Genomic DNA, 27,634 nt, shown 5'->3' with positions numbered 1-27,634 from the left:
CATGCTAGTAGTCTTGACTCTGAAATGTAGAAATTTGACTTGAAACACAAGATAGCTACAATTAGCACATGATTTATTGATTACCATCTGTCACGTGATGAATTCCTTGCTTGTTTTACTACAAATCCTGTTTTATTGAGTCCTATGGAGTCAAATTAAAAAGAATATTATAGGCAGAAATTAAATATTCAAAAGTAGAGCCTTCAAACATCCCATCTTTTGCTGTGCTTTTGTCAGCTCTCACAAGAGAAACAGCAGTAGCCATGGTCAACACTTGGATGGGAGATTCTGTGTGAAAACAATATTACAAATATCTGCACCTGGTCTATACTAGAACCTGTACTATTGCTATCACTGATGAAACTGAACTGATGCTAGACTTACTGATAATCCTTGGTGTAGACACAGCCTTTGGTCTATTACAACATTAGTTTCATCTCTTTATTGACTGGTAGACCCTGGGCAGGGGATACAGATGGTCCTGTGCTTGCATACTTGTAAATGTAATTTAAAAGAGAAACAAACAACCCATGAGTTGTAGTGAAGGATGATGATGCAACTATTGGACTGTTCATTAGGGCTGGTCAAATTATTATTTATAAATAATTTAGCCAATGTTGGGATTTTGACAAATTATTCATGAATAATTTTGCCATCGTTTGACCATCTCTACTATTAACATTATTGCATGCTATGAAAGTCATCAGAAAAATAATGCCCTGGATTGCACAAAGTGCATTTTACTGGTTATTCAGTGGAAAGGGAGGGACATTTGTTCTATGGGTCAAAGAGCTCATTAAGAAATCTAGACTGGATACTGGTTCCTAAACCTGACTGAAAATTTGCCAGTAGAGCATTTTTAATGGAAAATGCTGTTTTTATGTGAGGTTGGCTTTTTGCAAAACATTCTATGTTTGTTTAAAAATTTCAAGTTTTCAAAGTTTACATCATTTTCAGTTTTTCAAGAAAAAAATCTTCAGTTTTGCAGTTTTCGGTTTTTATATGAAAAACTGAAAAATTTAACATGAAAAAAAATCGGTTTTGTTGAAACTTTGTATGGGGAAAAAATTATTTCCAGAACTGCTTTACTTTCTGTGCATACTGTAGCACAGCCCAGTACCTACAGAAGAGGCCTGACAGGTTCCTATTCAGAAGATGTGTTTAGGAAAGATGCTGATAACAAGATATCTCATTACATGATTTTTAAGAGGTTCCTGTTTAAGTGTACAAAGAAAGAAGTTTTAAGTGCTCTCACCGATTGTAATTATTCTGCTACTTGAAGTGTTAATCACCCAATCTTTCACATATCCAAGAAACAGGACTTTGATCTTAGCTATTTGAATTACAGTATATCTTATTTGCATTACTTGAATTAATATGCATGATATTCTTTGATTCAATCTGTAACTAGTACATGTAACAGAAGAAAGTTCATGCTGAAAGCAGGAATAGATTTAATTTGCTGCCATGGAACCTGAAGTGCAAAATCTTCACGAAGGGAACATGGGCAAATAGTACTTGGTACTATACACAATATAAACTAGGTGAAGCTAGGCTAGGCAGGGCAGATCAGATATGTATTCCTATTTGCACTTTGTTTTCCTCCACATTCATTAGATATGGTTCTTTCACCTCAGTTTCCATTCCACATCAAACATAGCTTATAAGGGAGGTGAGGGCCATTGATGTGCTATCTTAGTAGTACAAAGAATCTATAGTTCACTCCCTAGGAGGAGTTCTTTAGATCACTTACAGCATAGGTGTTTCAAGGAGTGACCTTTTTGCTTTTCTGTGCGCAGCTTTAGAAATCTTTCCAGTAGGTATGTAACAGTTAGTTATTGACATAACTAGATCTCCAGGGTAATCTTTAAGGCAGTTCCTAGTCCCTTAAGGTTGAGCCACAGCACAAGCACTTTTAAAGAGAGAGGTATAATTTATCTATTTTGCCATTATAGGAATAATAAGAATCAAAATGTTCACTTCTCTAGTGTTTGTCATCCACAGTTATCTGAAAATGTAATTTATATTAACTATCATAATAAACTATCAGGCAGGCAAATGTATGTGTCTTAAACTAACTCAATAAAAATACAAAGATGCATATTACATTTATAAATCAGTTATAAAACCCGTTGATAATTGCTGTAATATTTTATTTAAAAGAACACATTTTGGAGGGGACTGAAATGTTTGTGTCTTCAGAAGAGTGCTGTCAAGAACTTCAGGCCCTATAGACAGGTGCAATCATTTAGTTTTCTACTGTGAATAATATGGTTCAGCAATATCAATACAAGCTGTGTATATAAACTTAATTTTACCTTTCTTTCCTCTTCATTTTTCACTTCAGGAGTCCACTGTACCTGAATTCTTGCCTTGCCAAGTCCCCACTCCTTTATATTTATAGGGCATCTGTATCACACAGTGCTGAAAGGGGCTATGGGGGCCGGCCTTCAATAAGAACTCCACTGGATGCACCTGGAGGAGGAGCACATGAGAATGCCACTGATTAGAAGTAGGCTCAGTTGGCCAGAAACAGGTGGAGTGAGGATAAAGCCCAGGATCAGTAAACAGCAAAGAGGCTGTGCAGCAAAGTAAGCTGCAGTCATTCCCTGAGTGGAGGAATTTGCAAGGCTAGTGAATTCAGGGAAAAAGGAAGTTAGTTATGTAGGAAGTAGTCCAGGGAAACAGCAGCAAGGGCTGGGTCCATACAGAGCCTTAGCTGCTTGTTATAGGGTTCCTGGGCTGGAATCTAGTGTACAGGAGAGGCCTGGGTTCCCCTACCAGCCTCTTGTGAGTGTCAGAGGGTGTTGGAGAGGCCAGCCAGTGGGTCGGGAAGGACTTCAAGTTCCCTAGAGAGGGAGGACCTTAGTGACGTGCCATGAAGAGGAGATTGCAGTCCGTGGAGTGAGACGGTTGCAGGGAGACACCGCCTGGGGGGAAGACCCTGCCAGAGGGGGAGCTCAATGCCTGGCAGAGCTAATTTCCAGGACAGCTAGCAGAAGATGCCACCATCGGTGAGTGCACCCCCTGACACATCCATTCATATATTTGAACGTTTTTCAATTTCATTCTTTCTTCAGTTTTTTTTTCTAAATGCTCTAATTTTTTCTCACCTTCATTCAATCACCATCCCTTTCCTAGCCAAAGTCAGGCTTTCAAAAATCCACACAAATATTTGCCCAGGGTGAGTAGGAAACATTCTTGGGTCTATGTCATCACTTTCTGCAGAATCTAGTTTTTCATAACTCTCCACCCCAAAAAAGCTCCCAGGGCTCTGTCCTTTTTGTTTGCAAAGATAACTTTCCAAACATGATTTTAATGCATCCAGTGCTGTCAAGGTTCCTTCCCCACTCTGAACTCTAGGGTACAGATGTTGGGACCTGCATGAAAACCTCCTAAGCTTATTTTTACCAGCTTACGTTAAAACTTCCTCAGGGTACAAAACTATTTTACCTTTTGCCCTTGGACTTTATTGCTGCCACCACCAAGCGTCTAACAAATATATAACCAGGAAAGAGCCCACTTGGAAACGTCTTTTCCCCCCAAGTCTCCTCAAGCCCTACACCCCCTTTCCTGGGAAAGGCTTGATAAAAATCCTCACCAATTTGCATAGGTGAACACAGACCCAAACCCTTGGATCGTAAGAACAATGAAAAAGTAATCAGGTTCTTAGAAGAAGAATTTTAATTGAAAAAAAAAAAGTAAAAGAATCACCTCTGTAAAATCAGGATGGTAAATACCTTTACAGGGTAATTAGATTCAAAACATAGAGAATCCCTCTAGACAAAACCTTAAGTTACAAAAGACACAAAAACAGGAATATACATTCAATTCAGCACAGCTTATTTTATCAGCCATTTAAACAAAATAGAATCTAACGCATATCTAACTAGATTACTTACGAAGTTCTAAGACTCCATTCCTTTTCTGTTCCCGGCAAAAGCATCACACAGACAGAGAGAGCCTTTGTTTCTCCCCACCTCCAGCTTTGAAAGTATCTTGTCTCCTCATTGGTCATTTTGGTTAGGTGCCAGCGAGGTTATCCTAGCTTCTTAACCCTTTACAAGTGAAAGGGGTTTTCCTTTGGCCAGGAGGAATTTTAAAGGTGTTTATCCTTCCCTTTATATTTATGACAAGCGCAGACATGTTTGCCTCACTCTGCAAATGCACAGCTCCAGACACAAGCGCCGACTCCATGGGTGCTCCGGGGCTCGAGCACCCACGGGGAAAAATTAGTGTGTTCTCTGCACCCACCACAGCCAAGCTTCCCCCCCCTCCCCTGAGCGCGCCGCTTCTCCGCCTACCTCCCAGCACTTGCTGCTGCGAAACAAGCTCTGGGAAGGAGAGGGGAGGAGCGGGAACATGGTGTGCTCAGGGGAGGAGGTGGGGCCGGGGCGGGGACTTTGGGGAAGGGGGTGGAATGGAGTCAGGGCGGGGCCAGGAGCAGAGTGGGGTCGAGCACCCACTGGCACCAGCGGAAGTTGGTGCCTAAGGCTCCAGCGCTTCTGCTACTGCTAAGTTTCTAAAAGCTGCAGAGACTGAAAACTGTCCAGTTTCCACTGATATATTTCAAATGCCTATGGGCACAAGGGAAATTAACAGGAACCAATTAAAATGTAATTCTGCTAAAGTTTAAAAACCTTGAATAGAGGAAGGGTGGGGAGACATTAAAAAATGAAGGCTATAATGAAGGGGAATTGTATAGTAATTCTAGCTGATGGGGGTGTGTGTGTGTGTGGAGTAGTGCAGAACAGTGGTTCTCAAACTCTTGACCATCAAGCCCCATTTTTTTCAAAGAAAATGAGCTTAGTACTTCGAGTGTGCTAGGGACAATGTCTCTTTCTTTCTGTTTGTTTAAATATAACTATTAATGAAATATTAGTATATGCAGTTAGAATAGCCTTTACCTTGACTTGTTTCACGACAGAGCTTGTTTCTGTGCAACCAGAATGACTCCGAATGAAACTGAAGAGTGATCTGCCCATCTCCTCACAGGAATGGAGCTTAAGGAAGAACAGGGCTCAAGGAGCAAAAGGAGGGAAACAAAATGGGAGCATAAAGACTCAAGGGGGAGCATCCTCAGCCTTTTCCCTTTTTAGCTTCTGTCTTCCCAGCCTGATCCCTTGCAAGTCTGTTTTCTCAAAGCCCAGTCCTCCATTCTGTCATCCTCACCATGCTATTAACAAGGCTGTCAGACAGCTGAGTGCTACAGCCTCTCTCTCCTCCATTCTCAGTTTGGCTTCGGGAGAAGGTCTCCCTGTCTCCTGTCCTGGTGCCACAGCAGTAGGATGGTTCCCAATACTACTTAAGGGAAACCCTGCTCTCTCCTCAGCTGGGTGTGAGAGACAAACCTCGGCTGGAGCTAGGAAATGGAACAGAAAATTATTACAGACAGTGCTTAGCAGCTGTGGGGATGGGAGTGATAAGGAGTCATATACCCAGCCAAAAAAAACCCCCCAAACAAGCTGGGTCACCTCAAGCATGGTCTTACCAGAGCTGCTGCTCCCAGATTATGATACACCCACACCCCCTACCACTTTAAGCACTGCATATAGCCATTTGCATTTGCTTATTTTCAAGGCTGTAAATGAACAAAATTCAGCCCCAATCCAGACAGATGCTCTCCTGCCCCCCACCACTGGTTCAAGTCCCCATCATTTGGGAAAGCCTGATATAGACACACCCAATCCCTGTAGCAGCTGACCAGAGGCTGGGAGAGAGAAAGTAGGGAAAATCCCTCACCTTTGTATTAGCCATCTGGCTCTGGGATTGGCTGGGAAAACAGAAGGAAAGAATGCTCCTCCTGGCACCCTCAAGAGTTGGGTAGGGTGCTACAGATTTATCGGAGGCCTGTATGAAGCCTTCACTGAGATGGCCAATTACCATTTTGGAAGGGGCCAACCCCCCCTCCCAAACCTTAATTGTTTATGGCCTAGGCAGAAGAGAGAAGTTGATCTCTTTACCCCCAAGCCCCGTTTTGGTTAGAGAGCTGGCAAGAAATCCCACCCTCCTCTTATTGGAGGCTGTGAAAGCAGGACCGAGCACCTCCTTTAGAATAGCAAACTGGATATAGGCCACCTGGGCAGTTCATGACCAATCAGCTGGCCCAAACAATCTAAGACTGGGACTTGGAGATAGACTCACAGAGAAGCCTGCTGGAGCAAATCACTTGATCTCAAAGTGCTTTACAAAGAAGTCAGTATCATTATTCCCATTTTACAAATGGGGAAACTGAGGCACAGAGCAGCCAAGTGACTTGCTCTGGTCACCCAGCAGACCAGTGGCAGAGCCAGGAATGGAACCCAGGTCACCTGAATCCTACTCCAGTGTGCTATCCACTAGGCAATACTGTTAGAGCACAGAGAGCCAGGTCCAGCTAGCAGATGGCATGAACCAGGTCTGACTGCTAGGCCCATGAGTCAAGACAATTAGGGAAAGTGCGTTGATCTTGCCAAGTGTTGAAGGGGTGATGCCAGGAGAGGCATAGCTATCTGGTTGCTGACTGGGCCAGAAGAGGAAGGTAAGGCAAGTTGGAACAAATCTAAGAGTATATCTACATAGCAAAAAAACCCCCCAAACTACAGCTGGCCCATGCCAGCCCACTCAGGCTCACTGTTTGGGCTGGAGCTTGAGCTCTGGGACCCTTCACCTTACAGGATCCTAGAGCTGGGTTACAGCCTGAACCCATAAATCTCCACAGCAATGAATCAGCCCCTCAGCTCGAGCCCATTAGCCCAAGTTGGCTGGCACTAGCCAGCTGTGAATTTCTTTGCTGTGTAGACATATCCTAAGTCAATGGTGGGCAACCTGAGGCCTGCACGTGGCCCGTCAGTGTAGTCTGGTGGCCTGCCAGCAGATTACAGCTTGTTTACACTTATACGGCCACCTGCAGCTCCCAGTGGCCGCAGTTCACCATTCCTGGCCAATGGGAGCTGCGGGAAGTGGCGGCCAGCATGTCCCTGCAGCATAGGCTGCTTGGAGGACTCACCTCCATTGCTCCACTCTGGGATAGGGAGAATGATTAATCCTTTTTACACCTCTGTGGGGTGGACAGTCCATCACATTCACATATAAAAAATAAATGGTATACAGAAAAGTGGTCAAGGAGAGGCTCCTTTTCATCTCATCCTTTCAATAACAGGCTAGAAAGGCACTCAGCAAAGCTAAGAAAACAAATTTAAAACAAATAAGATATTATTTTACTCAGGCCTTGTCTACACTACGAAATTAAGTCGAATTTATAGAAGTCGGTTTTGCAGAAATCTGTTTTATACAGTCGATTGTGTGTGTCCCCACACAAATGCTCTAATTGCATGTAGTCGGCGGAGTGTGTCCACAGTACTGAGGCAACCGTCGACTTCCGGAGCATTGCACTGTGGGTAGCTATCCCACAGTTCCCGCAGTCTCCACCACCCATTTGAATTCTGGGAAGAAATTCCAGTGCCTGATGGGGCTAAAACATTGTCACGGGTGGTTCTGGGTACATATTGTCAGGCCCCCATTCCCACCCTCCCTCCGTGAAAGCAAGGGCAGACAATCGTTTTGCGCTTTTTTTCTTGAGTTACCTGTGCAGACGCCATACCACGGCAAGCATGGAGCCCGCTTGAATGACTCAGCCTGGTCAATTCTCTTTTAAGATTTGTCTCATGGCGATTGAGTCCTACCGGATGATGGCCAGCAGTCATACTGCACCATCTTCTGCCGAGCACCCAGGAGATGACAATGGCTATCGGTCATACTGCACAGTCTGCTGCCAGCAAGATGTATAAAGATAGATGAAGTGGCTCAGAACAAGAAATAGACCAGATTTGTATTGTATTCATTTTCTCCTCCCTCGCTCCGTGAAATCAACGGCCTGCTAAACCCAGTTTTGAGTTCCACCCTTGAGGGGGCCATTCTGTTTCTCACAAAGCCACCCCCTTTGTTGATTTTAATTCCCTGTAAGCTAACCCTGTAAGTCATGTTGTCAGTCGCCCCTCCCTCCGTCAGGGCAACGGCAGACAATCGTTCCGTGCCTTTTTTCTGTGCAGACGCCATACCATGGCAAGCATGGAGCCTGCTCAGATCACTTTGGCAATTAGGACCACATTAAACACCACACACATTATCTAGCAGTATATGCAGCACCAGAACCCGGCAAAGTGAAACTGGGCAAGTAGGCGACGTCAGCGCGGTCACGTGAGTGATAAGGACATGGACTCAGACTTCTGTCAAAACATGGGCACTTGCAATGTGGGCATCATGGTGCTAATGGGGCAGGTTCATGCGGTGGAACGCCGATTCTGGGCTCGGGAAACAAGCACAGACTAGTGGGACCGCATAGTGTTGCAGGTCTGGGATGCTTCCCAGTGGTTGCGAAACTTTTGCATGCGTAAGGGCACTTCCATGGAACTTTGACTTGCTTTCCCCTGCCCTGAGGCACAAGAATACCAAGATGAGAGCAGCCCTCACAGTTGAGAAGTGAGTGGCAATAGTCCTATGGAAGTTTGCAATGCCAGACAGCTACCGGTCAGTTGGGAATCAATTTGGAGTGGGCAAATCTACTGTGGGGGCTGCTGTGATGCAAGTAGCCCACATAATCACTGAGCTGCTGCTATCAAAGGTAGTGACTCTGGGAAATGTGCAGGTCATAGTGGAAGACTTTGCTGCAATGGGATTCCCTAACTGTGGTGGGGCCATAGACGGAACCCATATCCCTATCTTGGCACCGGAGCACCAAGCTGGCGAGTACATAAACCGCAAGGGGTACTTTTCAATAGTGCTGCAAGCTCTGGTGGATCACAAGGGACGTTTCACCAACATCAACATGGGATGGCCGGGAAAGGTACATGATGCTCGCATCTTCAGGAACTCTGGTCTGTTTAAACGGCTGCAGGAAGGGATTTACCTCCCAGACCAGAAAATAACTGTTGGGGATGTTGAAATGCCTATAGTTATCCTTGGGGACCCAGCCTACCCCTTAATGCCATGGCTCATGAAGCCGTACACAGGCAGTCTGGACAGTAGTCAGGAGCTGTTCAACTACAGGCTGAGCAAGTGCAGAATGGTGGCAGAATGTGCATTTGGGCTGCGCGCTGGCGCAGTTTACTGACTCGCTTAGACCTCAGCGAAACCAATATTCCCACTGTTATTACTGCTTGCTGTGTGATCCACAATCTCTGTGAGAGTAAGGGGGAGACGTTTATGGCGGGGTGGGAGGTTGAGGCAAATCGCCTGGCTACTGGTTACGCACAGCCAGAAAGCAGGGCATTTAGAAGAGCACAGGAGGGCGCGGTACACATCAGAGAAGCTTTGAAAACCCAGTTTCATGACTGGCCAGGCTACGGTGTGAAAGTTCTCTTTGTTTCTCCTTGATGAAACCCCCCTCCCCTTGATTCACTCTACTTCTCTGCAAGCTAACCACCTCACCTCCTCCCTTCGATCACTCCTTGCAGAGGCAATAAAGTCATTGTTGCTTCACATTCATGAATTCTTTATTCATTCAGCACACAAATAGGGGGATAACTACCAAGGTAGCCCAGGAGGGGTGGTGGTGGAGGAGGGAAGGACAAGGCCACACAGCACTTTAAAATTATTGAATGCCAGCCTTCTGTTGCTTGGGCAATCCTCTGGGGTGGAGTAGCCGGAGGCACCCCCCCACCGCGTTCTTGGGCATCTGGGTGAGGAGGCTATGGAACTTGGGGAAGAGAGCGGTTGGTTACATGGGCTGTAGTGGCAGTCTGTGCTCCGGCTGCCTTTCCTGCAGCTCAGGCATACGCTGGAGCATATGAGTTTGATCCTCCAGCAGCCTCAGCATTGAATCCTGCCTCCTCTCATCACGCTGCCGCCACCTTTCGCCTTCATCCCTCTCTTCAGCCCGCCACCTCTCCTCCCGCTCATTTTGTGCTTTCCTGCACTCTGACATTGTTTGCCTCCACGCATTCGTCTGTGCTCTGTCAGTGTGGGAGGACAGCATGAGCTCAGAGAACATTTCATCATGAGTGCGTTTTTTTTCGCCTTCTAATCTTTGCTAGCCTCTGGGAAAGAGAAGATCCTGTGATCCTTGAAACAGATGCAGCTGGTGGAGGAAAAAAAAAAGGACAGTGGTATTTAAAAGACACATTTTATAGAACAATGGGTACACTCTTTCACGGTAAACCTTGCTGTTAACATTACATAGATAGCACATGTGCTTTCGTTCCAAGGTCGCATTTTGCCTCCCCCCACTGCGTAGCTAGCCCCTCCCCCCTCTCCGTGGCTAACAGCAGGGAACATTTCTGTTCAGCCACAGGCAAACAGCCCACCAGGAACAGGCACCTCTGAATGTCCCCTTAAGAAAAGCACCCTATTTCAACCAGGTGACCATGAATTATATCCCTCTCCTGAGGATAACACAGAGAGATAAAGAACGGATGTTGTTTGAACACCAGCAAACATACACTGCAATGTTTTATTCTACAATGATTCCCGAGTACGTGCTACTGGCCTGGAGTAGTAAAGTGTCCTACCATGGTGGGTGGAATAAGGCTGCCCTCCCCAGAAACCTTTTGCAAAGGCTTTGGGAGTACATCCAGGAGAGCCGTGAATGCCAGGGCAAATTAATTATTAAACATGCTTGCTTTTAAACCACGTATAGTATTTTAAAAGGTACACTCACCAGAGGTCCCTTCTCCACCTGGTGGGTCCGGGAGGAGCCTTGGGTGGGTTTGGGGGGTACTGGCTCCAGGTCCAGGGTGAGAAACAGTTCCTGGCTGTCGGGAAAAGCGGTTTCTCCGCTTGCTTGCTGTGAGCTATCTACAACCTCATCATCATCATCTTCCTCATCCCCAAAACCTGCTTCCGTGTTGCCTCCATCTCCACTGAAGGAGTCAAACAACACGGCTGGGGTAGTGGTGGCTGAACCCCGTAAAATGGCATGCAGCTCATCATAGAAGCAGCATGTTTTGGGCTCTGACCTGGAGCGGCCATGCGCCTCTCTGGTTTTCTGGTAGGCTTGCCTCAGCTCCTTCAGTTTCACGCGGCACTGCTTCGGGTCCCTGTTATGGCCTCTGTCCTTCATGCCCTGGGAGATTTTGACAAATGTTTTGGCATTTCGAAAACTGGAACGTAGTTCTGATAGCACGGATTCCTCTCCCCATACAGCAATCAGATCCCGTACCTCCTGTTCGGTCCATGCTGGAGCTCTTCTGCGATTCTGGGACTCCATCATGGTCACCTCTGCTGATGAGCTCTGCATGGTCACCTCTGCTGATCAGCTCGCCACGCTAGCCAAACAGGAAATTGAAATTCAAAAGTTTGCGGGCCTTTTCCTGTCTACCTGGCCAGTGCATCTGAGTTGAGAGTGCTGTCCAGAGCGGTCACAATGGAGCACTCTGGGATAGCTCCCGGAGGCCAATACTGTCTAATTGCGTCCACAGTACCCCAAATTTGACCCAGTAAGGCCGATTTCAGCGCTAATCCCCTTGCCAGGTGTAGAGTAAGGAAATCGATTTTAAGAGCCCTTTAAGTCGAAAAAAAGGGCTTTGTCATGTGGACGGATGCAGGGTTAAATCGATTTAACGCTGCTGAATTCGACCTCAACTCCTAGTGTAGACCAGGGCTCAGTTGATATTTAAATAATCAGTCCTTGTAACTCACTTGTGTAGGACAGAGGCAAGCAGCAAAGATTCAAATCCAGTTACATTAATATGAAATGATAGCAACTGCTGTTACTGCATAACATTACGAAGATGATCCAGCCTCCTGCTTTACATCACAAACTGATCTCCAGCTATGACTATGAAGAAATTTCTCTCTGTAGAATCCTATTGGACAAATATACGTGTCTAAATATACGCTTGGGAACCTCTCCTTTCAGATTATGACTGCCCACAAGATACTGAATTAGGTGCACCCTGGGGCTGTTGTTGTATGGCAATTCCTAGTTACGTAACCCTGTCAGTTGCTTTCAAATATCAGCACTTTTTTCAATATATATTAATTGTGAACAGGGACACTGGTCAAATATCATATAATGTCCCTGTTCACAATTAAGCCCTGGTTTACACTATGAGTTTAGGTCGAATTTAGCAGCGTTAGGTCGATTTAACCCTGCACCCAAGCCTGTTTTGTTGACTTAAAGGGCTCTAAAAATCGATTTCTGTACTCTTCCCCGGCAAGGGGAGTAGTGCTAAAATCAACCTCGCTGGGTCGAATTTGGGGTAGTGTGGACACAATTTGACGGTATTGGCCTCGGGGAGCTATCCCAGAGTGCTCCATTGCGACTGCTCTGGACAGCACTCTCAACTCAGATACACTGGCCAGGTAGACAGGAAAAGCCCCGGGAACTTTTGAATTTCATTTCCTGTTTGGCCAGCGTGGCGAGATGATCAGCACAGGTGACCATGGAGTCCCAGAATCGCAAAAGCGCTCCAGCATGGACTGAATGGGAGAGACTGGATCTGATCGCTGTATGGGGAGAAGAATCTGTGCAGGCAGAACTCCGTTCCAAAAGACGAAATGCCAATATATTTGCCAAAATCTCCAAGGGCATGATGGACAGAGGCTACAACAGGGACACACAGCAGTGCCGTGTGAAAGTTAAGGAGCTGAGGCAAGCCTACCAATAAACAAAGGATGCAAACGGTTGCTCCGGGTCAGAGTCCCATACATGCCGCTTCTATGATGAGCTGCATGCAATTCTAGGGAGCACCCCTACCACTTCCCCACCACTATCCATGGACACCTGCAAGGGGGGAGTCTCACGCAACAGGGATGAGGATTTTGTGGATGAGGAGGAGGCTGAGGATAGCGCACAGCCGCAAGCGGAAAATCCCTTCTCCCCGGCAGCCAGAAACTGTTCATCATCCTGAAGCCACGGACCACGAAGCCGGAGAAGGCACCTCTGGTGAGTGTACCTTTGTAAATATAATACAGGGTTTAAAAGCAAGCGTGTTTAATGATTAATTTGCCTTGAAGACTTGGGATGCATTTGCGGCCAGTATAGCTATTGGAAAAGTCTAACGTGTCTGGGGATGAAGCGGAAATCCTCCAGGGACATCTCCATGAAGCTGTCCTGGAGGTACTCCCAAAACCTTTGCAGAAGGTTTCTGGGGAGGTCAGCCTTATTCCGTCCTCCACGGTAGGACACTTTTACCAGGCCAAGCCAGTAGCAAGTAGTCTGGAATCACTGCAGAACAAAGCATTGCAGCGAATGGGCCCAGGGTTTGGTGGCATTCAAGCAACATCTGTTCTTTATCTCTTTGTGTTAGCCTCAGGAGAGTGATATCATTCATGGTCACCTGGTTCAAATACAGGAAATGTGTTTAAGGAGACATTCAGAGGTGCCCGTTCCTGCTGGGCTGTTTGCCTTTGGCTAAAAAGAAACCATCCCTGCTGTTAGCCACACGGTGGGGGGAGGCCCGTTCATGCTGAGCTGTTTGCGTTTGGCTGACAGGGATCTTCCATGATACTAGCCATGCGGTGGGGGAGGGGTGTGAAGCAATCATCCCAGAGAATTGGGGGGGCGGGGTTTGGGCTGTGCTGCACATTCACCCTAAAACCATAGCCCCTCCTTTTAAATGGCCAACCCAAAGGGCTTTGCTTGGTATGGGAAAGGAGGGCACTGCTGTTTGAAACCGTTCCCACGTTATGAAGGTTGAAGAAGCCGAAACCCTTTGCCTTACCATGATTGCCTGCAAGCCGAATTCTGTTGCCCAGCCGAGCATGTGTGATGTCTCACACCAAACTGGCAGGCACTCAATATAAGAAGCAAAATGTGACCTTGTACCAAAAGCACATGTGCTATGTAATGTGAATCACTTGATTCAGTGTGAAATAGTCTTCCCTTTGTTCTCTAAAATGTATCTTTTTAAATACTACTCTCCCTTTTTTCCTCCTGCAGCTGTAAATGTTTCTACGTTTCCCTCCCCCGCCCCATCTTCTCTGTCCCAGAGGCTAGTGCAGATTAGAAGGTGGAAAAAAACGCACTCACAATGAAATGTTCTTAGAGCTCATGCAGTCCTCCTGCCCTGAAAGAGCTCAGCAGAATGCGTGGAGGTAAACAATGGCAGCAGGAGCACAGACTGCCGCTGCAGCCCCTGTATAACCACCTGCTCTCCTCCAAGTTCCATATCCTCATCACCCAGATGCCCAAGAACGGGGGGTGGAGGGGGAAGGCTATGGGCACCCAGACACTCCACCCCAGAGGATTGCCCAAGCACCAGAAGGCTGGCATTCAATAAGCTTTGAACTGTAGTGTGGCCTTGTCCTTCCCTCCTCCCCTCATGCACCCCTCCTGGGCTACCTTGTGAGTTTCCCCCCTATTTGTGTGATGAATTAATAAAGAATGCATGATTTTGAAACAATAATGACTTTATTGCCTCTGAAAGTGGTGATGGAAGGGGGGAGGTCAGTTGGCTTACAGGGAAGTAGAGTCAACCAAGGGGGCGGGTTTTCATCAAGGAGAAACGAGCAGAACTGTCATACTGTAGCCTGGCCAGTCATGAAACTGGTTTTCAAAGCTTCTCTGATGTGCAGGGCGCCCAGCTGTGCTCTTCTAACTGCCCTGGTGTTTGGCTGTGTGTAATTGGCCACAAGGTGATTTGCCTTAACCTCCCACCCTGCCATGAACATCTTCCCCCTTACTCTCACAGATATTGTGGAGCACACAGCAAGCAGCAATAACAATGGGAATATTGGTTTCACTGAAGTCTAACCAAGTCAGTAAACTGCGCTAATGAGCTTTTAAACATCCAAATGTACATTCTACCACCATTCTGCACTTGCTCAGCCTATAGTTAAACTGCTCCTTACTACTGTCCAGGGTGCCTGTGTATGGCTTCATGAGCCATGGCATTAAGGGGTAGGATGGGTCCCCAAGGGTAACTCCTAGGCATTTCAACATCCCCAACGGTAATTTTCTGGTCTGGGAAGTAAGTTCCTTCCTGTAGCTGTTCAAACAGACCAGAGTTCCTGAAGATGTGAGCGTCATGCACCTTTCCCAGCCATCCCATGTTTGATGTCGGTGAAATGTCCCTTGTGATCCACCAGTGCTTGCAGCACCACTGAAAAGTACCCCTTGCGATTTACATACTGGCTGCCAAGGTGGTCCAGTCCCAAGCCAGGGATATGCGTTCCGTCTGTCGCCCCACCACAGTTAGGGAACCTCATTGCAGCAAAGCCATCCGCTATGACCTGCACATTTCTGGGAGTCACTACCCTTGATAGCAGCAGCTCAGTGATTGTATTGGCTACTTGGATCACAGCAGCCCCCACAGTAGATTAATCACACAAAAATAGATTTTTTGCTCTGCTCAGTTTTTCCTTTTTATGTATAATAAATTAAAGATGGATTCCAAAGTCCTCTTAGAAATAATGTTCTTGGAGGCTTTTTCTGCCCCGCGGCTATTCCATCATTATAATGCTATCATGTCACTAACATTGCTCCAGTGCAGAATACCAGGAATGATTTAACAGCGCAAAAACACTGTTATTCAAAACAGCTTGTTAAGCCACTGACATGAAAAGGAAGGTGGAAGAGTGCATGCTTTTTTTTTTTTCCTTCTTCTCTTTCTTAGTATCAAATCAGTTTAACTTTGAAATGTACTAGGTAAGCTCCTGTCTTACCTGATAGCTAACTTTTAGGGCCAATTCTGTCTTACACAACTCCACTGTTCCAGTCAAGTTTCATAGGGGATAAACCAGGTCAGAATTGGATCCTTAGGCTAAAGTTTTAAAATATGGTACCTAAAACGAGGTGCATAAATAGGTCACCTAATTTCTGGAGATCCAAAGCACCAACAAATTCCACTGAAGTCAATTGAAACAACTAGTCTATCAGCACCCCTGAAAATCAGCCCACTTTTTTATGTTCCTAATTTTAAGCACTCACATTTGAATATGTTGGACCTAATGTCTCCAATATACTTAAAGAACAATGGTTTCTTAAGGAGACAATAGATTCTGAAAATAAACACTGAGTTTCTTCCTTCAATATATTGATTAGTTTGCCTGTGGACTGTATTACAATTAGATTTCATAAGAACAATTTGTTCCATTATAAGAAATAACAATGAACCATTGTGGTTTTGCCCAAACAGAGAAAATGCTGACAGCTTAATAGTCTGACATTTTTTCCATTTAGTACACAGTATTAAAACATTTCTCTTAGTAATTTTGTCTGAGGCAGGACTCTTGTTCTATACCTGGCCCCAGAGTTCCTGACTTTGGGGGAAAATGTTTTGTTTTGCTTACGTTTTCCCCTTTTTTCTAGAAAAACTGGAATAATACTTCCCTCTCTCACAGGAGTGTTTGGTTCAGATATAAAGGTTGGAATTGCATCCAAACTTTAGCCAAGTTTAGTGGGGATTCAGTGTTTTGGTTTCTCTAGTTATGAGATTTAACTAAGGCCCCGTCTACACTGGCAAGTTTCTGAGCAGTAAAGCAGCTTTCTGTGCTGTAACTCCCAAGGTGTACACACTGCCAAGCCATTCAGTGCGTAGAAACTGTGCCGTTGTAGCACCCTAAAAAAATCACCCCGATGAGAGGCGTCAAGCTTTCTCCGCTGGGGCTCCAGCGCTGCAGTGCCAGTGTAGACACCGTAGTGATTACAGCGCTGCGATTGGCCTCTGGGAGGTGTCACACAATGCCTGTTCTCACCTCTTTGGTCATCGGTTTGAACTCTACTGCCCTGCCCTCAGGTGACCAACTGTCATCCCCACCCCATACATTCCTTGGCAAATTTGAAAGTCCCCTTCCTGTTTGCCCGGTGATGTGTGCAGTGATCTCAGCACATCTTTCCAGGTGGCCATGCCTGCTCCACGCACCAGGCGATCCCCCGCTTGAAGCACTGCCAAGCCTCTGGACCTCATTGGTATTTGGGAAGAGGAGGCTGTGCAGTCCCAGCTGCACTCCAGCCATAGGAATTACGATACCTACGGACAGATTTCACTATGCATGATAGAAAGGGGCCATGACCGGGACAGATTGCAGTATAGAGTAAAAGGGAAGGAGCTGCGGAACGCCTTCCACAAGGTGTGGGAGGCAAACCACCATTCCGGTGCTGTGCCTATGAGCTGCCGGTTCTATAAAGAGTTGGACGCAATACTGGATGGCGACCCCACCTCCACTGTGAAGGACCCTGTGGATACTTTGTTGGCTCATGTGCCAGTTGAGAGTGGACTGAGCCAGGAGGAGGACATCTTGGAAGAAGAGGGAGAGGAGGAGGAGGAGGAGGATATCTTGGATGAAGACGGGGAGGGGGACGAAGAGGGGGAGGATGACTCGGAGGCCAGAGATGCATGCAGCCAGGAGTTCTTTTCTACCCCTAGCCAGTCACTTGGTGAAGCACAAACAGGAGAGGAGGCCCCTGGTAAATGGATCTGATTTTTGGAATTGCTGAAGTGATTTGTTGGGGGAAGGAGGGTTGTAGAAAGCAGGTCTGTCTCTCACCGCATGCCTAGTCTGAGCAGCTGAACAGACTGTTGATAGACTCCCTCATTTCATGGGAATCTCCCTCAGAAAGCTCCAGGAAACACTAATGGAGATACTGGACCATCTGCTGCTGCAGGTTCCTTGGCAGAGCTGCTTTGTTTCTTGCCCCATTAACGGTAACTTTCCCACGCCACTTTGCCATGACCGGGGTGACAGGGACACCATAGGGGCCAGGGCGGTAACCGCAGGCTTGATTCCCTGCTCACCCTCTGCAACAAGATCTTCCATAATGATCACATCCTGTGAAAAGTATGGGGACAGGAATGATTATCAGGCTCCCCCTTATAGTGCTAGCTCTCCCCAAGAGCCACGTGCCCAGTGTACAGCAGGGTCCGGGAACAGTGATTTACCCTGCCCATGTGGCTACTCACCATTTTGGGGGGTCTTGTGGCTCATGTGTGCTTGCCTGAGGTCAGCCAATTAGTGACAGGTGTGTGAGCGCTGGCTGTGTTTTAAAGCACTTAATTAGTGTTGTCCGTGTTGCAAACAATACTGCTTCTGTAAAATGTTGCACTTAAACTTCACAGAGATGACCTTGGGAGCACAGCCTCCGTCTTTGTTATTGGTGGCAGAACGGCTGTGCAGAATTAAAAGCGGCCATGAAGAACTAAAGAGGATTTTCTCCGTGAGGTTATGATGCACTCCACTGCCGAGAAACAGGAATTGAAGGAGTGGTGGGACAGTGATAAGAGGGACAGAAAGGAGAACGCGGCACACCAGAAAGAAGTCACGGAGTGGCTCATAAATGTTATGGAGCGCCAAGTGGACACACTCCAGGCGATACTAGCTGTTAGGATATAGATATTCAGGCCTGTCTGCAAAGGCCTGTACTTTAAGAATTTAGGTGTATTCTTATCACTTGGCTAGTTCCAGAGGTATAAAAGAAAGAATCAAAACCACTGTCTGCCAGTGTAAGGGCCTTCTCTTACTGTGACAGTTTGTGGCCCTGTGCTTAGGCTCAGGCCTTTGGCTAAGCAGCAGAGGCAGCCATAAGCTGGGAAGCGAACGGTCACATCCTCACATTCCAAACTAGTCACATTGAAATAAGGTGCTATTGGGCTGTTAGGCACTATCAGGACAGGATTGTATTCCTATCACCTCCAGAGAAAGGGAAGTGCCTAGAAAATGTAAAAGGAAACTTAGTTTGACAGCATCCTGTCTGGCAAGAACTCACTTATCAATAGCTGGGATGTGAAATCCTCACTTCTGTATTGTCTTGTCATTATAGTTCCCACTTTGCTATTGTTTGTCTGTATAATCTCTGTCTGGTTCTGTGATTGTTCCTGTCTCTTGTATAATTAATTTTGCTGGGTGTAAACTAATTAAGGTGGTGGGATATAATTGGTTACATAATCATGTTACAATATGTTAGGATTGGTTAGTTAAATTTCAGGAAAATGATTGGTTAAGGTATAGCTAAGCAGAACTCAAGTTTTACTATATAATCTGTAGTCAATGAGGAAGTGACGGGGGGTGGGCATGGGCATGTGGGTGTGGGAAATGGGAGCAGGGAATGGGGGTAAGAAAATTGGAATCATGTTTTGCTAAAGGGGGAAATGGGAACAGGGAATGGGAGTAAGGAAGTTGGAATCATGTCTGGCTAAGGGTAGGAATGGGAACAGGGACACAGGTGTAAGGCTCTGTGGTGTCAGAGCTGGGAAGGAGGATACTAAGGAAGGAAACTGGAATCATGCTTGCTGGAAGTTCACCCCAATAAACATCGAATTGTTTGCACCTTTGGACTTTGGCTATTGTTGCTCTCTGTTCATGCGAGAAGGACCAGGGAAGTAAGTGGGTGAAGGAATAAGCCCCCTAACACTAGCTCTTCAAACCAAGCAGCTCTGCACCTGTCCTCCCCTTTAGCTGTTGTCACAAAACTCTTTCCCATACACCCCGCCCCACACCACCAACACACTGTTAACAACCTCCTTGCTCCACTCTCTACCCGCAGCATTCCACTTCTCAGTCCTCACAGTCCAGCTCTATGGATTCCTACTACCCACTGCAGTCATCACCCATCCCTCTGCAGTTTGGCTCTGCTGAAGTACAGCAGCTACTGCATTGTACTCCAAAGGAGAAGGTTGGGTATGATCCCTGGACATACACAAATCTGTAGTCATCCCGGGACTCCTCATCCTCTGTAGACCTTACCTTCCCCTTTCCCACTCCCTGCTGATGAATTTTTTCGTCTGACTCTCTCCACCGATTGTTGTCTTTTAATAAAAGAATTGTGTTTGAAAGCAATCTTTATTCTATTAAGTGAAAGCAAAAAGAGCACAGCAAAGCAACATACAATTATGTTAAGGCCACTTCTTGCATCATGCACACCAATCACTGCCTAGCATTACAAGTACTGCAATCCCGAGCATAGCAACAAGTATTAGTGGCTTTCAGCTTCAAATTGCTGCTTCAAGGCACCCCGATCCTCATGGCCGTGCACTGTGCCCCCTGGTTTCTAGCTGTTCAAATTCAGCCTCCAGGCACTGAGCCTCTGCAGTCCAGCCCTGAGTGAAGCTTTCACCCTTCCCGTCACAAATATTATGGAGCGTACAGCACACGGGTATAAGCATAGGAATATTGTCATTGGCCATATCCAGCTTCCCATACAGGCATTGCCAGAGGGCTTTTAAATAGCCAAATGAATACTCAACAGTCATTCTGCACTTGCTCAGCCTGTTGTTGAACTGCTCTTTGCTGCTGTCAAGTTGCCACATGTATGGCTTCATAAGCCACGGCATTGAGGGGTAGATGCGGTCTCCCAGGCTCACAGTGGGCATTTTGACTTCCCTTACGGTAATCTTCTGGTCCAGGAACAAAATCCCTGCTTGCAGCTTCCTGAACAGGCCAGTGCTCCAAAAGATGCGTGCGTTATGCACCCTTCCGGACCAGCCTGCGTTAATGTCTGTGAAATGCCTATGGTGATCCACAAATGCCTGGAGAATCATTGAGAAATAACCCTTGTGATTAATGTACTCGGTGGCTAGGTGGTCTGGTGCCAGAAATTGGAATATGTGTGCCATCTATTCCCTCTGCAGTTAGCGAAGCCCAGTTGTGCAAAGCCATCCACAATGTCATGCACGTTGCCTGCAGTCATGGTCTTTTGGAGCAGGATGCGATTAATGGCCCTGCACACTTCCGTCAACACGACTCCAAAGGTCAACTTTCCCACTCCGAACTGGTTAGTGACCGATCAGTAGCAGTATGGAGTAGGTACCTTCCACAGTGCAATCGCCAAGTGCTTCTCCAATGGCAGGGCAGCCCTCATTCTCGTGTCCTTGCACCGCAGGGCTGGGGCGAGCTCATCACGAAGTCCCATAAATGTGGCTTTCCTCATGTGAAAGGTCTGCAGCCACTTCTCGTCATCCCAGACGTGCATCACAATGTGATCCCACCACTCAGTGCTCTTTTCCCGAGCTCAAAAGCAGCATTCCACTGTGGTCAGCACCTCTGTGAATGCCACAAGCAATCTCATGTCGTAGTTACTTCATGTGGCGAGATCAAGGTCGCACCCCCCTTGCCTTTGCAATTTAAAGAATAACTCCACTGCGACTCGTGCCGTGTTAGTCAGAGCAAGCAGCATACTGGTTAGCAGTTTGGGATCCATTCCTGCAGCCTGAAAGAGGCATGCAGTATACAAACCATTGAAAGATGGTGCCAAATGCGGACAGAAGCACAGGGATTGCTGGCATGCAAAGCAATGCATCATGGGACCTTGGGACTGGACCCAGGATGCCCCACGAACCCCTCCTCGTTCCCACAAGCCTTAGCAGCAAAAGAGAAAGAGGTGCTCTGTGGGATAGCTGCCCTGACTGCACTGCTCCAAATCGCGCTGCAAGTACCGCAAGTGTGAACACACAACAGCGGTTTTCCTTCTGTGCTCTTTGAGGAGCACAGTAACTGCCAGCACTGTAACTTTGCCAGTGTAGAAGTTCCCTAAGGCTCAACTGTTCCCAGCCCTGATCTGCAATGGGGAGAGAAGGCACAGAATCACTCCCTCTTCCCTGGCACAACAGCAGCCCTTGTACTCAAGGATTGCTCCAGATTCATGCCACTGCTACTGCTACCCTTTCTAGAGCTGTGCAGAGCAGGCCCTCACAGAGCCAAGCTGCAGTAATGGTACAGAAGCAATGTTCCTATCTGCTCCTCTAGGTATTTTGCCTTCCTGAAGATACAGGCAATGCAACTCCCCTTTCCCCTCCACTACCGGTTCTGCTGTAATGTAACAATTGGAACCCTTAATGCCTGTGAAAAGCTTTGGTATCCTCCAATGAAACATGCTATCCAAGAGAATATTGGATGGTATTGTTAAGCAACAAAGTTATTAAGTTACTTAAAGAAATTCCCTTTTAGCATTTAAAAACAAAGTAACATTTACTTTTTATAGTGTTAATGTGCCAAGAATGTAATTGTACATCTAACAGACTTTAATCTAATAAACCCACTGAGAACTTCCTCTTCAACCGTTACAGTAGAATGGTCCCTAACCTTTAATGTCATGTCACTTCACTACAGCAGTTGATGGCAAAATATTTTCTTCAGGACCTCTGAAAAATGAAATGAAGTATATAAACAGGGGCCAGACCTCATCTGGTGTAAATTGGCTTAGCTCCACTGACTCTGATAGTTATGCTGATTTACAGCAGCTGAAGCTCTGACCCAAGATGCTGACCTCTTCTCTGTAACAGTTTTATGTTCATGTATGCATTTTTCAGGGTCTATTGTAAGAACCTGGTTTTAATAGTCAACTGGCTCAGTAATCTACTATTTAGAAAACAGATTTACTCAAGCACTATCTGGTCCTGCTGCTTGCATATAACCTAGGTCTTAATTATGAGATGCAAAACTGCAAGGCCATTTAGTATTATTAATCCATGGCTAAAAATAGCCAGATTCCCTGGCCTATTTTTAGATGAAACATTTAACTGCATGTTTTTTTGTCAAATAAAGAGCTAATTTCTATAAAAGGTACAACTGATCTCACAGTACATGCTGCCTACTGCATACCAAATGCCAGATTCTCAGCTGTTGTACACTGGCATATATAACTCCACTGATTTCAATAAAGTGATGTCAATGTGCACAAATGAAAACTGTGTGTGTGCCTTGTACACATACCCACACATACCTCTTTAACATTAGTGCTGAGCTAACAATTTGAAATCACCAATTTAATACTATTTTCCATTTTGATTTACACAAACTTGCTCAGTGTTAGAAACTGAATGTGTCATGCAAACATTCATCAGCATATGGATTGCTTGCAAAGTGTACTCTGCAAGCACTGTTGAATAATCAACATTTGTGATACATTTCAGTTACCTGATTGGATGGGAGTAACTCATCAAATCGGGTTTCCAGAGCAAATATGAGTATAAATTTGAAATTCACTATCTACCAATATTCTGCAGTATTGACTTAAGATTTTCTGTTTTGGCAAATGTTCTACTTAAAAAATGTACATCTAGCTCATTGTCTACATCCCTGCCAGTAAACTTGCTCACTAGCACGTGCATAGAGAACAAACACAAATGCAACCATACTTGACTATAGCTTCATATACAATGTTGATACACACATTTTAAAAAGACAATAATGTTCAATAGATTGTTTTCAAATGATACCTCACAAGGCATACTTGTACAAAATATATCACTATATAAAAGTGGTGAACCTGGGGTACAGGGAGTTACATGGGTAGGGCCCTACCAAATTTGTGGCCATGAAAAATGTGTCACGGACCGTGAAATCTGGTCTTTTGTGTGCTTTTACCCTATACTATGCCGATTTCATGGGGGGGAGACCAGCATTTCTCAAATTGAGGGTCCTGATCCTAAAGGGAGTTGCATGGGGGTTGCAAAGTTATTTTAGGGGGGTTGCACTATTGCCACCCTTACTTCTACACTGCCTTCAGAGCTGGGTGGCCACAGAGCGGCAGCTGTTGGTCGGACGGCCAGCTCTAAAGGCAGTGCCCCACCAGCAGCAGCGCAGAAGTAAGGGAGGCAATCCCATACCATGCCATCATGAAAACATAATGGTTCCAATGCTAAGAGAAAGTTACCCAGTACTGATTTAGCATGGCAGAATAGTCTGATATTTTGCTAGTTGAGAAGAACTTCATGCTATTTAACTGTGAAATATATTTCAAATAATGTTTAATTAAAATTTCCTTTCAGAACCTCTTGCTGGCAACATCTATCTTGCAGAAAAATGGCATCTTTTGTGATAAGTGGAAGCCCAATATAACAGACTGCAAAACCAGTTTCCATCAATTGTCGGTATGGTACTGATTATTTATTGGATTTCCAAAGCACAAATTGGAGTTATGCCCTTGAAAATCTCTCCTGTTGACATTAAATAACAGGTCAAATTCATTCCTGGTATAATTTCACTGGTGTCAGTGGATTTACACCAAGGATGAATAATGTAAACACCAAGGTTCAGATTATTAAACCAGTAGCAAAGCAAAATTGGAACTGTCACAAATGATGTCCCTATCCACTAGACCAGTGTTTCCCAAACTTGGGACACCGTTTGTGCAAGGAAAGCCCCTGGCGGGCCCGGCCGGTTTGTTTACCAGCCATGTCCGCAGGTTTGGCCGATCGTGGCTCCCACTGGCGGCGGTACACTGTGCCCGGCCAGTGGGGGCTGTGGGAAGCGGCGGCCAGTATGTCCCTCGGCCTGTGACACTTCCCACAGCCCCCATTGGCTGGGCACAGCGAACCGCGGCCAGTGGGAGCTGCGATCGGCCGAACCTGCAGACGCAGCAGGAAAACAAACTGGCTGGGCCCGCCAGGGGTTTTTTCTGCACAAGTGGCATCCCAAGTTTGGGAAACACTGCACTAGACCATCCTTATGATTGCTGTAGAAATGCAAAATATTATTAAAACCAGTTGTTTGGCTTGGCTAAAAAATGACAGTATGAATTAACATTGCTTTTAATAGCAGAGTCTTGTGCCAGCACTGAATCACATTCAAGTAAATCGGGCACCATGATGATGTCATAGTTTGTCACGAAAGTCATGACCATTAAACATTCAGACTTAATAATATTTCATCATAGAACTGCATATACAGTAGAACCTCACTTAGGAACACTTCGGGGGAATGGAGGTTGTTCATAACTCTGAAATGTTTGTAATTCTGAATGAAATGTTATGTTTCTTTCAAAAGTTTATAATTTATCATTGACTTAGTACAGCTTGAAAACTTTACTATAGAAAAAAACCCATCTTAATTTAAACGAAACAAGCACAGAAACAGTTTCTTTACCTTGTGAACTTTTTTTTTTAACTTAAGTTTAACACAGTACTGTCCTGAATTTGTGTGTGTGGGGGGGGTTGTTGTTTTTTTTTTGTTTTTTTTGGTTATTTTTTTGGTCTTGTCTCTGCTGCTGCCTGATTGTGTACTTCAGGTTCCAAATGAGGTGTGCGGTTGACCAGTCAGTTCGTAACTCTGAGGTTCTACTGTACTTTCAGTAAATGCTAGAAAATGTTCAAAAGAGCATTCGTAAAACAAAAGAAGTTTAATCAGAGAGAAGTTTCTTTAGTTACATTACCTCCCTCCCCCATTTCTTCTAGAACAGAAGAATGCCCTACTGGGTCAGACCAAAGTTCCATCTAGCCTAGTATTCTGTCTTCTGACAGTGGCCAGTGCCAGGTGCCTGAGAGGGAATGAACAGAACAGATAAACATCAAGTGATCCATCCCCTGTCGCTCATTCCCAGCTTCTGGCAAACATAGGCTAGAGACACTGTTCCTGCCCATCCTGGCTATTAGCCATCAATGGACCTATCCTCCATGAATTTACCTAGTTCTTTTTTGAACCCTGTTATGGTCTTGGCCTTCACAACATCTTCTGGCAAGGAGTTCCACAGGTTGACTGTGTGTTGTGTGAAGAAATACTTCCTTTTATTTGTTTTCACACAATGCACAGTCAACCTGCGGAACTCCTTGCTAGAGGATGTTGTGAAGGCATTCTAACAGGCATTTCTTTCAATACTAATGTAATTCTAGGTCAGACTTTAAAAACACAGCATTTGAACTCATTTTAACTCTAAAAATTTGCATCATGATTTCTTGTGTGCTCTATCTGAAACAAGAGCTTTAGTCTCTTATAATCCATTCCTCCTCCCACTATGAAGGCTTAATCCTGTATATCAGTCTGTTGTCATGGAAATTATTGAAACATTAAAAATGTTGGGTTGAGGCTTCAATACAGGATCACGCAAAAGGAAATGAGTGGCAGACAAGGAAGGTTCACTTAAATGTGGTTTAAATATAAGTAAGTGAAATATACAGGAGTATTGTACACACAAATTTATCCTAGAGAATATGTGCTTATGTATTGCAGTTTTCATTCCCAAGGTGAAAAATCCCATCTTCAAATAGGCAATTGCAATTTAAACGCTGTCATCACAGTGCTGGCTCTTGCAGATGTTTCGTTAGTTTACACTGACCTCTAGGGGATGGCATCCTCTGATATATTTCAGAGGCTATTTTTTATACATATAATATAGAATAGCATTATAAAAGCTTTAGTCCTTATTCATCAGGTTTGGAGCCAGGGAGAGTAATTTTTTTCCATCTCAGAAACTTTACCTTACTGCTTAGTGAGACACAGACATTATTTTTATATGGATGCAAGAGAAATGTTGTATAATTCCCTCAGCAACTAAGCCTCTTGCCACTTAAAACAACAAATTAATTAAGTTTGAGAACTCAGCTGCTGAGGGCAGGAACCAATTAATACATATATCAACTGCTTATGTAAATTACAAGGAAATGATGGCTTTAACATTTAAGGGCCATATGCCCTAATAAGAAGGTGCAGAATGAAAGCAACTCAGGAGAGTCACTAGCCTCTCCCTTTTGGGTTTCCATGTATTGATCCACCCTGACCAACTGTGAAGGTATAAAGGATACCTTTCCTATGGAGTCAGAGGCCTGCAGTTGGCTGGCTGATTAGACCCCTCTGCTGCACCTCAGAAAAGAGCGGAAATTAAGTGGTTGATGCTCATAAAAGAGGGCAGCAGGAAGTGAAGGTGGGAGATAGTAATGCCCTCTGGAAAGCTGAGGGGTCTGGGGTTGTGTGCCCAATGGACTGCTGCTGAAGCAACTGCAGAGAGGAATTGCTCCAGAAACCAAATGGACAGCAGGGGGACCATGTGAAGTCCTTTTATTACTGAGGTTCTGAGGTAAGAGCTAGGACGTTTTGGGTTGCTGAACTTACTGGTGCAAGGGACAGACTTGGAGAAGGGACTACTCAGCCTACCCAGACTTTGAGGGAGGAGTCTGTGAGGTTTTGATTTCTTTTGAAAGGTAAGGGGCCAGGCAATTACAGGTGCCAAATTAAACAATATTCTCAGATTTTAAGACCAGAAAGGATCATAATGACCTCCTGCATAACACAGACCATAGAACCTCACCCAATACTTTTTATTTGTTAGTTTTGTCTAGAGAAACATGCAACTATTCAGTAATCAATTTTTTTTTATTTTGGGGGAAAACCACATCACACATGGTTTATTCCCTATACAGTTCATTACTCCATGTTTCTAGATACTCTATTAAAAACTAAAAGATAATTCCTTCTGAACCTTTTTAACAATGAAGTCAAATCTGTCCTATTTATCAATAATCAAACACATTTTACAAATGCAACGGTTAGTCATTGGTAGGTGCATTTAATATTAAATTTATGGTTGCCAAGTATTTAACTCTGATTACAGCTGAACAAACAAAGTATACACACAGTTGGACCTTGATCCTACATCGCGTTGGACAGAGGTGGATTTCTGTGCATATGTGGAGCTCACTGCAAGACTGGAACCTGTTTTCATTTTCCCCTAAAAACTTCCCATATTGTCTGAAATCAGGCCTCTCCCTTTAGACAATTTTCTTTTCCATTATTATGAATTAATTTCTCACATGTTAGCAGCTGTTAGATTAGTGAACCCAAAAGGAAAGGGACAAGGAACAACATCACACCTTGTACCTGAAGATAGGGAAGAACCAGCTAGAGTAGGCTGCTGGGCACGTGCAGGAGACAGGGTGAGGGACTGGACCGCACAGAGCTGTGCCAAGAGCAGGAACCCTCAGCTGCGGTTCATGGTTGTCTGGGTCCCCCGCCGCCAAGCTCCCACCACATCACAGCCTTTCCTCCCAAGCTGGAGCCCCAAGCCCTT

General features: G+C 45.3%; 1 long non-coding RNA gene across 1 annotated transcript in view; it reads right to left on the bottom strand.

Annotated features, from left to right (window-relative positions):
• The window catches only part of LOC144262088 (uncharacterized), a 47,746-nt gene extending 20,121 nt beyond the window's left edge, over window positions 1-27,625 (bottom strand). Inside the window, exons 1-2 of the long non-coding RNA XR_013345486.1 lie at window positions 27,445-27,625; window positions 2,319-2,475 (exon numbers count right to left, since the gene is read on the bottom strand). This is a non-coding gene — a long non-coding RNA (uncharacterized LOC144262088). The remainder of the gene's footprint in view (window positions 1-2,318; window positions 2,476-27,444) is intronic.
• Window positions 27,626-27,634: the final 9 nt, after the last annotated feature.

This window comes from Eretmochelys imbricata, chromosome 3 (genome assembly GCF_965152235.1).
Source record: "Eretmochelys imbricata isolate rEreImb1 chromosome 3, rEreImb1.hap1, whole genome shotgun sequence".
Classification (NCBI taxonomy): Eukaryota; Metazoa; Chordata; order Testudines; family Cheloniidae; genus Eretmochelys; species Eretmochelys imbricata.
Note: the sequence above shows the minus strand (reverse complement) of the source record. Positions and strands in the feature narration are given on the sequence as shown.